Source organism: Crassostrea angulata, chromosome 9 (genome assembly GCF_025612915.1).
Source record: "Crassostrea angulata isolate pt1a10 chromosome 9, ASM2561291v2, whole genome shotgun sequence".
In the NCBI taxonomy this organism is placed as follows: domain Eukaryota; kingdom Metazoa; phylum Mollusca; class Bivalvia; order Ostreida; family Ostreidae; genus Magallana; species Magallana angulata.
Window position 1 is genome coordinate 2183512 of NC_069119.1, and position 11547 is coordinate 2195058.

General features: G+C 35.9%; 1 pseudogene; it reads left to right on the forward strand.

Annotated features, from left to right (window-relative positions):
• The first annotated feature begins 297 nt into the window (after positions 1-297).
• Positions 298-10091, forward strand: LOC128163210 (uncharacterized; annotated as a pseudogene).
• Positions 10092-11547: the final 1456 nt, after the last annotated feature.

Consider the following 11547-nt stretch of genomic DNA (forward strand, 5'->3'; position numbering starts at 1 on the left):
GTTTAGTCCAAGAGTTTATCCGATCTCTTAATCCCAATTTTTCAAAAACCGTCTGATAAGAAAAGAATAGTCACCAATTTGAGAATACTCACTGGTAAAATTACTATTCACCATGAAACTATTTATAAGATGAAATATCATGTCTGGTATTTTTTTATCATTTTAGAGACATCATACATACTCTGAAGCTATTTGTTTTTGTCTTCTTCTTTTATCTGCATTCAACGTAATTGATATAAAACCTTAATAAAATTCAATTTAAAACAGGAGAGGAAATGATCAGACAATTAACAGAGAATGAGGAGGAAGAACAGAAAAAGCAGTGGAAGAGGAAAGAGAGCAGAAATAAGGCTTAAAGAAGCAGAACTAAAACAAGCTGAAAAAGCAAGTCAAGCATCCAAAAACCCACTAAGAGAAAGAAGGTTTGATGTACGATACAAACATTTCTTAAAGATCTTATTATGTTTTGTTCTGAAAAAAATGAAAATAAACTGACCCATTCGCAGGGGACTGCCAAACAATCTAATCCTGTTCCGCCAGAAAGGGAAATATGTGAAGAGCAGAAATTGCCCACCATTGGCCGACCAAGGAGACGTCATCAAAAGCCCAAGGTCTTGGGGGGGGGGGAGCCATTACAATTTCATAATATTAATATGAAAATTTAAGAAAAATTAACATATCTGTTGTTCATTGATACCAAATGCTCTAGGGTGCTTCACATGGCAATATTCCTCTACATTTATGCACTGGTTATAAATTATAACCAAATTGCAGAATTTGCTTCATTGCTTGAACATGTTGCGATTCTAAATTATAACAGACTTGCCTCAAGTGCTGATTGACTTCCTACTTATAAAAGAAATTATATAAGAAATTTGAAACACAAAATCATCATACATTCTTCGTTTAAAGTTAAATACGGCAACAAAAACTTTTCTTTGACAGAGATACTTAGACGAAGCTGACGACTATCTCATGGTCGCCATCTTCGACGAATTTCATGGATTGCACATTGTGGAGAAAGATCCCATTATCTGCACCTTTAAAAACAGCAGAGACGCTACCGCGACAAGCACCTGCGTGCGGGACAGAGACGGCTGGTTTTCCTGCGAACAATTTTGTAGATGGTTTGATAATGTCTGCTAGGGATTTTCATAATGAGGAGACTTTCCAATACGCAGATGCAATCTCCTAGGAATGTCGCGTTCTCCTAGTGGAGTGACGCAGGTGGTGCTATTTGACTGGCAACTGCTAAGACTAAGGACATTGGAAAAAAAACCGCCAATTTAAGTAGTTTGCCTTCTTCAATCAAAGGCTGCGCGCACCCATGCCAGCAATCCTCATTGTTTGACGTCTCTTCTTCCGTCATTTCATTGAACTATTGCTTCACATTTTGTAAGAAAAACTTTAAATTTGTTATAAATTTCTATATATGCATATCACATTTTAGCTTTCAAAAGATGAATTTCAAACATGTGTTCAAGTAAGGCTTTATTGCTTAATCTTTTTAAATGTACGGTTACTTTTTGGACTTGATATAAAAAAAACTCGATAGATAGATATAATCTCCTTCTTACAAACAAATATAAACATAATTGTTAAGAATATTCCTGCATAAATTTGAAAAATGGTGTTACAAAGATTTTATTATTTACAACTTATATGAAAATCGTGGGGTCGACAAGGAGTGGTTCTTGTTTTCTCAATACCTAATAGCTTACACAGTTCAGGGAAAAATCACTCTCAAATTCTCTCCCTTGGTCTGTATGTATCGTGATCTGTATATATTATCTTAAACAAATACTTGTTTCAAATACAAGATTTAACACGTTCACACTTCCTTTGCCGTCATAAGGAGTGTTTTAGCTTCCAAATATAGCATGATGTTGGTGACGGCACGATAAAGAATCCTTTGTAGACGTCTTACAGTCAGAAGAGGACAATCTTTATAATGGTTTCTAAGTCCCCTACCGCTTTCATCAGAGTTCGTTTGACTGTCAGTATGTCTGTCCGTCCCATTTAAAGTTTTCCACACATTTTTACTCTATGAATTTCAGGAATAATATTAAATGTCAAACAACAGATCAACTTAACACTATGTATTGTCTGGATGACATAGTTTCGAGACAAATACTTTTATAAATTCCAATTATTTTCTTCGGGTTCTTTATCGGGTTCGGTGTGTATTGATTTAACGAGGCCAATATGAGGTCAGTAATGTATAAATAATTTTATTATTTCTAACAAATAAGTTCTGTTAATTAGTGTAGTGTCATGTATTGTGAATACTTGATCGGCAGGTTTTTTCTATTATTACAATATTCTATTCAACGGTGTGGTAAAAAATAACTCCTCGGTGCAAGGAAGACGTCATCGCATTTGCTCAGCCAAGCAATTAGCACCTGCACGGCAAGGATCACAACACTAGTAGGATTTATTAAAATCGCTTAAAGGTTAAAGTATGTCGTGTTGGTACCTACAATCCAGGTCCAATGATGGCAAGTACTTGGCTTTAATGGTGTTAAGTATAATAAGGTGTTGGTCTAAGAGATACGGTTTATGTTGACGATTTCATATTGGGTGCACCCGATAAGTAAACTGTAGATGTTACATACATAGGATTTTGCAAAGTTTCACTTCAACACCTCAACAAGAATTGACTATTTGTGGTACATAATTTCCAAAGCACATGATATGCTGGTCGTAAGTCGCATTCTAAAACTGAAACGCACCATATCGTAATACATCGTGCATTAAAGGAAAGGCGCATTAGGGTGTTCGCATGTGAATATTCCCGTAAATGCGCGAGTTGTCACACTGGGAAAATTATAACTGCGATATAAATAATCCGTTTATAAGTCAGCGAGATTTTTGGAAATCAAATCTTACGAATAGCGAGGAGGTCGTTTCCGTTTCTACAACCCGTGAGTCATTAGAATTAGCGAGAATCATGTACACGTCCATCAGAAATACAAGTTATCACGGATGCCTCCCACCGATGGGCGCTGTATCATAACGCGTATTCATTGTCATGTGGAGCTTTATTATATTTAATTTATATACATCCTCGAGATCTTGTTTCCAAAATGCCCACACCTGGCAGGTAAAGACTGTCTGAAGATACGAGACATTAAATTAGATTAAGGTTAACCAATTTTTTAAAAATATTTTGTTCAAAACCTAAACTCATACAGTTATCGCAAAATTATTTTTTACCAACCTATCCTATGGTATTGTATATCGGTACTATCGTATCGTGCGTATTTACCGCTTTATCATGCGTTTCTGTTGATCCTATTATGTTATTCGTTTTGTGCCTTTTCGTTAGCAGGTTGATTCTTTAAAAGTGCGTTCAGTTTGCCATTCATAATATCTATTGAACAAGAAATGTAAATCGTATCCAGCATTCTATTACGATACTATTTTTTAAATTCTTTATTCGTAAACTATTGAGGTTCTTAGGAATAAAATAAGAATTTTACCTTTATATTGAATATATTAAATCGTACGTCGAGTGTTTACCTGCATCAACATTAACTTGTATGTAACATAAGTCGTTTTTATGTAAAATTACAAGGCCAATTGTTACCAATTTTGATGTGGAGCATCTCTATGGTTAGAGGATTGTAAATTGTGAAATTCATGGTCTACTGAATTAAACCCGAGGTACCAAAGGCTGACTTCATAAATATGTTAACGAGGAAGTCCTCTATTAAAATTTTACATTCCATGTCCGCTGGAGTATAGATTTTGACTCTATGGCCAAAATAGATGTACAGGGTTATTGCATATAAATATAATATAAAAAAATTATCTTCTCTACTACCACACACCTGTAAGGAAATCTGAATATATGATTTTGTTGACCAGGTAGCCCTCTATCAAAATTATAAATTTCATGTCTCCTGAGGGTAGGAGTGCTGACTCTATGGCGAGACTAAAAATATTTACATACCCATTTAGTGTTCATGCATTTAAAGTTCACAAATATTATCTTCTTTACTTCTGCTGATTTTTAATATATAAAAACTGACTGCATACTAAGAAGAAAAACAATGTATCCAAATTTCAAATACATGTATAATGTCCAAAATTTGGGGGATTTGAATCTTTATCGGGCCAGAAATGCTAATATAAGGTAAATGGTCTTAATGCAGGGTGTGGCCAAAATGGTCATTCAGTGTTGATGTGGTGTAACGTAACTGTATAGGGGTTAGCCCCGTATATAATTCAAATTTTGGAAAGATAAAAATCTTTCTCAAGATAACTATCAACCCCCTTTTCTATAAATATATAGAATATCAAAACCGTCGGGCTACCCCAGGTCGGAACGCATTGTGACGTCATATTAGGCATAGATGACGCTACTTTATTAAGTGCTGATTAAATATATATCAGCCATTGTATATCCATGAAAGGACGGCTGTTGGGGATGTCTCGGCACGGCGAAAACTGTACTGCAGAAACCAGTGGGCTTCACCATCTGTGCGGTTGTATTGGCAATGGTCAGTGGCGTAGCTACCATGTATGCTTATATGCCTGAGCATGCACATCATTTGGGGAAAAAAGGAGAAACTCGGTAAAAAATAAAGAAAAACAATTGAAAAAGAATTCAAGTATTAAGGTCCATACTCAGTTATTCCATCAACCCGTTTCCGTCACCCGGTCCTACTTTATCCGGAATCTTTGTGCCTACACTTTAATATTTCTCATATATATATATAAATACAGACACGCAATGTGGTCTAACAGTACCATGTTAAAGAAACAGTACATATGTATGCACCTAATAAAGCAAAGATTTATTTTGCATTTGAACTAAGTTTTACACATCATTTTACATTCCCCCATAGAATATCACAGCTTTATTAAAATATTCATTACCATAAACTAGGTGAAAATGAACTTAAGAATAAAAGCCTTGAATGGGTAAAAAAACAAACGTCAAAAGATTTTTCTTCTTTAGCTTCTTATAATAAGTTTTGAGAATTCATTTTATGCCTAAACTATAACCAAAACAATTTTAACTGCCTAAAAATATGCTTAAATAGTGAGCATTCCTTTCAATTTCTGCGATGATTTTTAGTGTTAAAAATCGTCAGAATCCATGAGGTTCCGGGGCCTTCGCCCCCTGGGCCCCCACCAGGCTTCGCCCTGGACCCACTAAGGGCCACATGGCGGCCCCCAGACCCTCTGCAATTTTAAGCACGCACTTCGTCTCTGGTCTAGCTACGCCACTGATGGTCAATCCGAGGATGATAGGATTCATCTCCTTATGTATGAATTTTAGGTGGTATTTCCTCCTAACCAGCCGTACTTCTGCACCTATCGAACAAAACGTTGTTCCAAATTGCGCTGGAACTTCGAACTCGATGGGAAGATCACTAAATCTTCAACAAAACACAGCATGTTGGTAGCATAACCTAGCTATTTCACGTCTAAGTTGTGAAGATTGTCTCTTCGTAATTGCGTCATCATCAGCCATGATGTTCAGTACATCTATACATGTATGTTGATCAATGTCCAAATGTTAACTTGACATACATGTAGTTCCTGATCAAAAAAACATATAAACTCTTAAATTCATAAACTTAACAAAACCAATAGTCTATATCTTCCGGAACAAGACTTTTCTTTCGTCTAATTTTCAAGTGAATGCAATCCAATAGGTTTCTCACCATTAATTATTGTGTAGGCGGCTCTTCACTTTCATTTCTGATTTTCATCCAAGGAACCAATATTATTGTCGTGTCTATTTCTGTTTCGTTAACTCGAGTTTCCTCGACATCGAAGTAATCTGCATAATTATCTTCGGTATGATTGTATAACTCGTCTACTGACGTTCGCAGAGTTCTAACATCTTTTCTCTGACTACCTTGTTCTTTGTTCTTTTTGAATATTACAAAAATATTAATAATATCGTCTATACCAGTCACTATGGTATTGGCGGTAGCAACTTTTGACGACGAATTTTCATTAGGCCTATTACACGTTTCACTTGAAGTAGTAAAATTAGTTATTGCCGCGCCAATAACACTGCTCTCAGATTCTGGAGCTGATATTTGAGTTTCCCCACTAGACTCTCTAGTTGAAGTCTTACGACCGTCGTCTTTTCCCCGGTTTTCCCTCTCCACCATCTGCCACTGTGAACGGATAGTCCAAAAACACTGTCGCTTATACCACCAAACAAAATATAAAAATTCTTTTAGAAGCTTCAGTACAAGCATGTATATGATTTTAATCTTTAACTTGTATAAAAATTACAGTAACACTACCTCGTAGTGATTAAATTTTATCAGCGTCCACCCACCAAAGCCCAAAAATTCGAGTCTATTATTTTAATATAGTAGTTTAGATATTTCAAAACAACCATATCTTATTCATTGACCTGCATGTATAATCTCGGATTTAAAAAAAAGTGGATGATCATTACACGGCAAAAGTTCTTAAAGTAGTCTGAGTATCGCACTAAGTCATAATACGGATTTTACAATATTGGTTCGACTTTTACAAAGCGTTTTTGATACCCGGTATTGATTTTGCTGTACATCGCTGTTGTGAACAATGGCAATAACAAGCAATTAGAACGGTAATACATGTATTCTATGAAAGATAGAAATGATTAATGTTGAGAAACTCGATTCTGTTAAAGTAAAATCCAAAACGAAGTTTCTAATTAACAAGGATCTCAGGTATGCTTAATTAAAATGAAAAACGAAGTTTCTGATTAACCAGGATCTCAGGTATGCTTATATCTTCTTTGTTTTGACCCCCCCCTCCCCCCCCCCCCCGAATTTTTTTTTTCTTTAACTAAGACCAGTTTAAATTTAGAGACAGAAGCTATTTTGAAATTAATCAATCGTCAATTAATTAATGTATAAATGATATCTAACATTTTTGACAGATCTAGGCAGAAAACTGTAGCAAAATGTGATTTTTACGGATTTTTTCGTCCGGGTCTACTTAGTTTAGAGCTTAAAGTAATCCGTCAACATATAATTTATTTAACCAAATGTTTTTTCTAAGATGTCAGTCTATAGAATAAACATCATGAATTTAAGTTCGAGTCCGTAAAATAGTAAAAAAAATTACCAAACGCGATACTAGCATTGCATTTTTTGTATTCTATTTTGATACATCAGGTCCATAAAGCGTACTTACAAAAATTTGCGCAAAATTATTGATGAGATATGGCTTAAATAAATATTTATACTCTATTTTGTATGTTCAGTTCTAATTTTCCCAAAATTGGTAATTATTTGTAGGAAAAACGGACGTCTGGCAAATTTCATAATTGTCAATAATTTTCGCAAGGGGGTACACCCGTCTAAGAGGTGATAACAAACAAACTAGCATATAAACATAGATATTTTCTTTTGTATATGTATTGCTAGAATGTATATTTATCATTTAAAGCTAAGCTTTTAATGATTGAGCCCATTTAGTGCCGAGTATAGGACTACCTTAATAAACTGAAATGTGGTAATTTGGTCTGGCCTTGGATTACTTTCCTTTTCAAACTCATTTCTGTCATCATTAAAAATTCCACCCATGTCGCTCATCTGACTCAATATCTAATTGTGTGACTTTAAAAGTTCAACATGTACTATATTCAGTTTCCCGTCACTGCATCTTTTTATCTCGTAAGTTACATTGTATGTATGATACCTTTCTCACAATCTCATAAGGCCTTGTCCATCCTAAACCTAGTTTTTAGTTTGCTTCCGGTGAATACCAGCGTAGTACTAACCTTTGTGGTTCGAATATCCTTATCTTTAATTATGATTCGTAATACCGCTTTTGTTTCTTGAACTACAGCGCGAAGTCAATTGTGTTTTGCATAGCTTAATTTAAACCATTCCACGTATTTTATGGGACACTTGATGATATCCCGCACCCTATGCTATTTTTTTTGTTTTTTTGACAAAACATTATATCCATTAAAAGTTTGATAAGTTGATGTTTTTACCAAAAAATATTCATTCTCGATAATTTATCCTTCTAATTCCAAAATATCTTATTCTAAAATATTTTTAATTGCAACACTTACGTATGTAAAATAATTGACATACTTGAAAATAGATCATTAAAAAATAAAAGTCAAAGAGTTTTTACTTCGTTTTCAGAGAGGAGAAGTTTGGGATGTTACATAATTTTAAAAGTTTTCTTTAAAAACAGGAGATACCTTTTTCGATGAACCAATCTTTGTTATCCTAGAATTGCATCACTAATATTCTTCAACAAAGAAACAAAGGTCAAATTCAAGAGGCTTAAATCTGAATACCAGAAAAAGTTCTAATTAATACATAAAGGTATACGAAACGAAATTAATTGTATCATAAATTTAATACCAGATCATGCATGCAGAATTTGCATCAAGACTTACCGTTCTTGTATTTACTGTATTTTATAACATTCAGGGTCAGGGAGTTTTATTCTGTAACACAACGAATGGAGTTCCTCTTTTTATTCCACTCGGTTTCAATAGTAATTTCATGATATTTTGTCTGGTGAAAAAAGATTAATCAAACCTGACCCGTTTAGTTATTCTAACATTTTTACTTCAACGAGTTTCAGACAAATGAACCTTCGGAATTTTTCCATTCGGACTCAAGAACCTTCAATCTACTAGACCTTTGATTTAATGAGCCCTGGACAGGGTTTAGTTATGCGTTCTATGTATATCAGTACAAGGCTTCGCTGGAAAATCCTGATTATCAGATAACGGACAAAAACACTAGGAAAAAGGTTCTAGTTGTGGCTATGCACGAGCACAAAACAGCGAAGTTGTCTTCAGGTAAGATTGTTTGTAGGTCGTACCTCCAAAACTTCATTGAACGGTATATTAGAGAAATCCGTCTGGATACAGTATTGAGAACACAGAGCAAGAGCCCAAACATGTTGCTGCAGTTTGACCGTCAACCCTTCCTGAAGGTATCTCAGGCCAGTGTTGCTCTCCAGCAAAAACTTGCCCCTCACCATTAGTGATGCAAGGAAGTCTGTGGAGACATATGCCAAACATTTGGACACCAGCCTTCAAAAGACAGTTGCAACCTTCCTATGCCACTCGGAAGACACCAGGGACAAAGTATACAGACATACTGAAAGTAAGTCCGCCGTTGATGCTCTTTTTGCCTTTACTAGGCTGAATACAAAAGGGGAAGATGCCAATAGCAAAGACAATCAAGTTGAGGCAACAGCGACAAGGAGCCAGCAACCCCTATAAAACGCCAGACTGAAAGCTTTCCGTCTCCACCAAAGTCCATCGGAAAGAGACGAGTGCGTGATCACCTTTTAATAAAGTTTGGTGGTTTGCCTGAAGCCAAAATACCGAAACCCTCTGAGCTGCTTGCATTTGTAATAATGAAACACAATTGTGAGAAGGTTGCACGCGACATAAGGTATAAAATCAATAACAATGTCGCTACCTATTTGTTAATGAAAGAAGCTTGAAGGTTGAAAGTAGGAATTAAAGAGGTAGACGTGTCGAAAATTACCAAGTTTAATGTGCCTGACAATGTCAGTAAAGGGAAAAAAAACTGGATCAAACATGTCTCGAGAAGACGATGCAGGGCTTAGTCAATTATCACAAGTCAAAGCCCAATGTCTCTGAAGAAGACCTCGTGAGGCGTGTCAAGACAGAAGAATGGCCTAACCTGGTAGTACGAGAAGTTTAAGGGAAAGGCACAGGGGTCTTCACAGGGGAATTGTCATTTAACCGAGGAGAGGTGGTATGCGATTACCATGGTGATGACATACCCGCCAAGGAAGGCGAACGAAGGCTACAAACTTATGGAGACTTCCAAACGGATGGAAATTACTTCCTGTTTTACACCAATGCCAAAGGGAAAAAGCGCTGTATCGATGCAGCTTACCCTTGCCCTTGTCATCCCAACTTTAAAACAAAAGGGCGCCTCATTAATCATTCAGCAGGAAAACCGAATTTGAAATCAACAAGACTGGTTGTTAATGGCGAAGAACATGTGTTTTTGGTAGCCCAAGTATTTATTCCTCCCTTCGTCGAGCTAACCTTCGACTATTCTGTGCGGCGACCCGAATCGGGGGAGAAGATAGCCTGGCTCTCAGGATAAAGTGGTATATTTATTGATTATAGTGCTAATATAATTAATCTGTTGATATTTATTCTCTTTAACATTCATTTTGTTAATTTTTATTTTGCACTTTTCTCTTCTGTAGAAGAAGTGGTGGTTTAGTTTTAATACAAGTGTAAATTAGAGCATTGCTTTATATTGTTTAATGCAAGATTTTAAAGTCATTCTTAGGTTGTGTACCTAAGGTTTTTTTTCAGTTTTTAATATTCTAAAATGTAATAGTGCTGCAGCAGGGATAAGGGAGAGCAGGGAGATTATCAGATAACGGACATTTCTAAATCAATATTGTGCTAGTAAAAATAACACGCAAGCAGCCTTACTAACCTTTATCCCTGTTCTGCCTCTGGGTACACACAATTAGTGAATTCTTAAATTATTTCACGGCTTATTATTCAATTATTTCATAACCCTTTTGGCAATCAGTCAATACATACATACAAGTTTATTACTCCCGGGTATATTGTCCAATTGTCTGGAAAAGAAATAATTATGTTTTTTTGTTCTAAATGGTATATTAGTAGTGTTTTTACCGTTTATTCTCAGTTGACAGTTATTTGTTTAACTAAAGAACTGACTTAGTATTACAGATACTACCTGTGGTATTGTACCTATCAATCAAATAACCTCTGCACCTGAAAAGAAGAATATCAGAGAAGACAATGTGTCAAAGGGCAAACATTGGGTACCCTGTAACTATTGCTTCGCTTAAGTCAATTTTATAAGTTTTATATTGAACACACCGTTTTAGTCATGAAAGTACAAAACGGACTCTCTATTGGCTTGTTGCTTATAATGATTTTCCCTCGTTTTGTTTTTAATTAGCTATGGTACAGAACGTCCCGAACGTCGGAAATCTCATATGCAGAGATGTCCCATGCGACCTGATGGAGATAGTGTTGAGGAGCGAAATGTATTTATGTCAATTCAAGGAGTTTGGAAGATAAACTGTACGACAAATCGGAGGTGCTTTTAATGATGCGACAGCTCGGTCACCCAGAAATACCGCTAGGTGCCCGTATAAGGGCACCAGCCGCTGAACTAGGACGTAAAAATCCGACCCACAATGTGGTTTCCAAAAGTGCACCAAACCCTATTGCAGATTTGAACGACAGGGTTAGGGCTAGTGCACCAAACCCTATTGCAGATTTGGATGACATTGATGGTAAGAGATGAAATAATTGAAATTTTCTTACACTCAGAGAATTCAATGAGATATAAATAGCGCTTTGCAAAATGTCCTCATGCTGAAAATCTTATTGCAGAAGCAGAATTCAATTCAGATAAAGTCCATGTTGTGACAGTGGAACCCATGAATGAAGACGAAGATGAGAACGCACCTGCAGAAACTTTACCACCAAGTAAAGGTAAGTCTTCAATCGTTCCAGATGAAGAGGAACAATTGCCCTATTGCCCGGATATTATTGCACCTACCCCA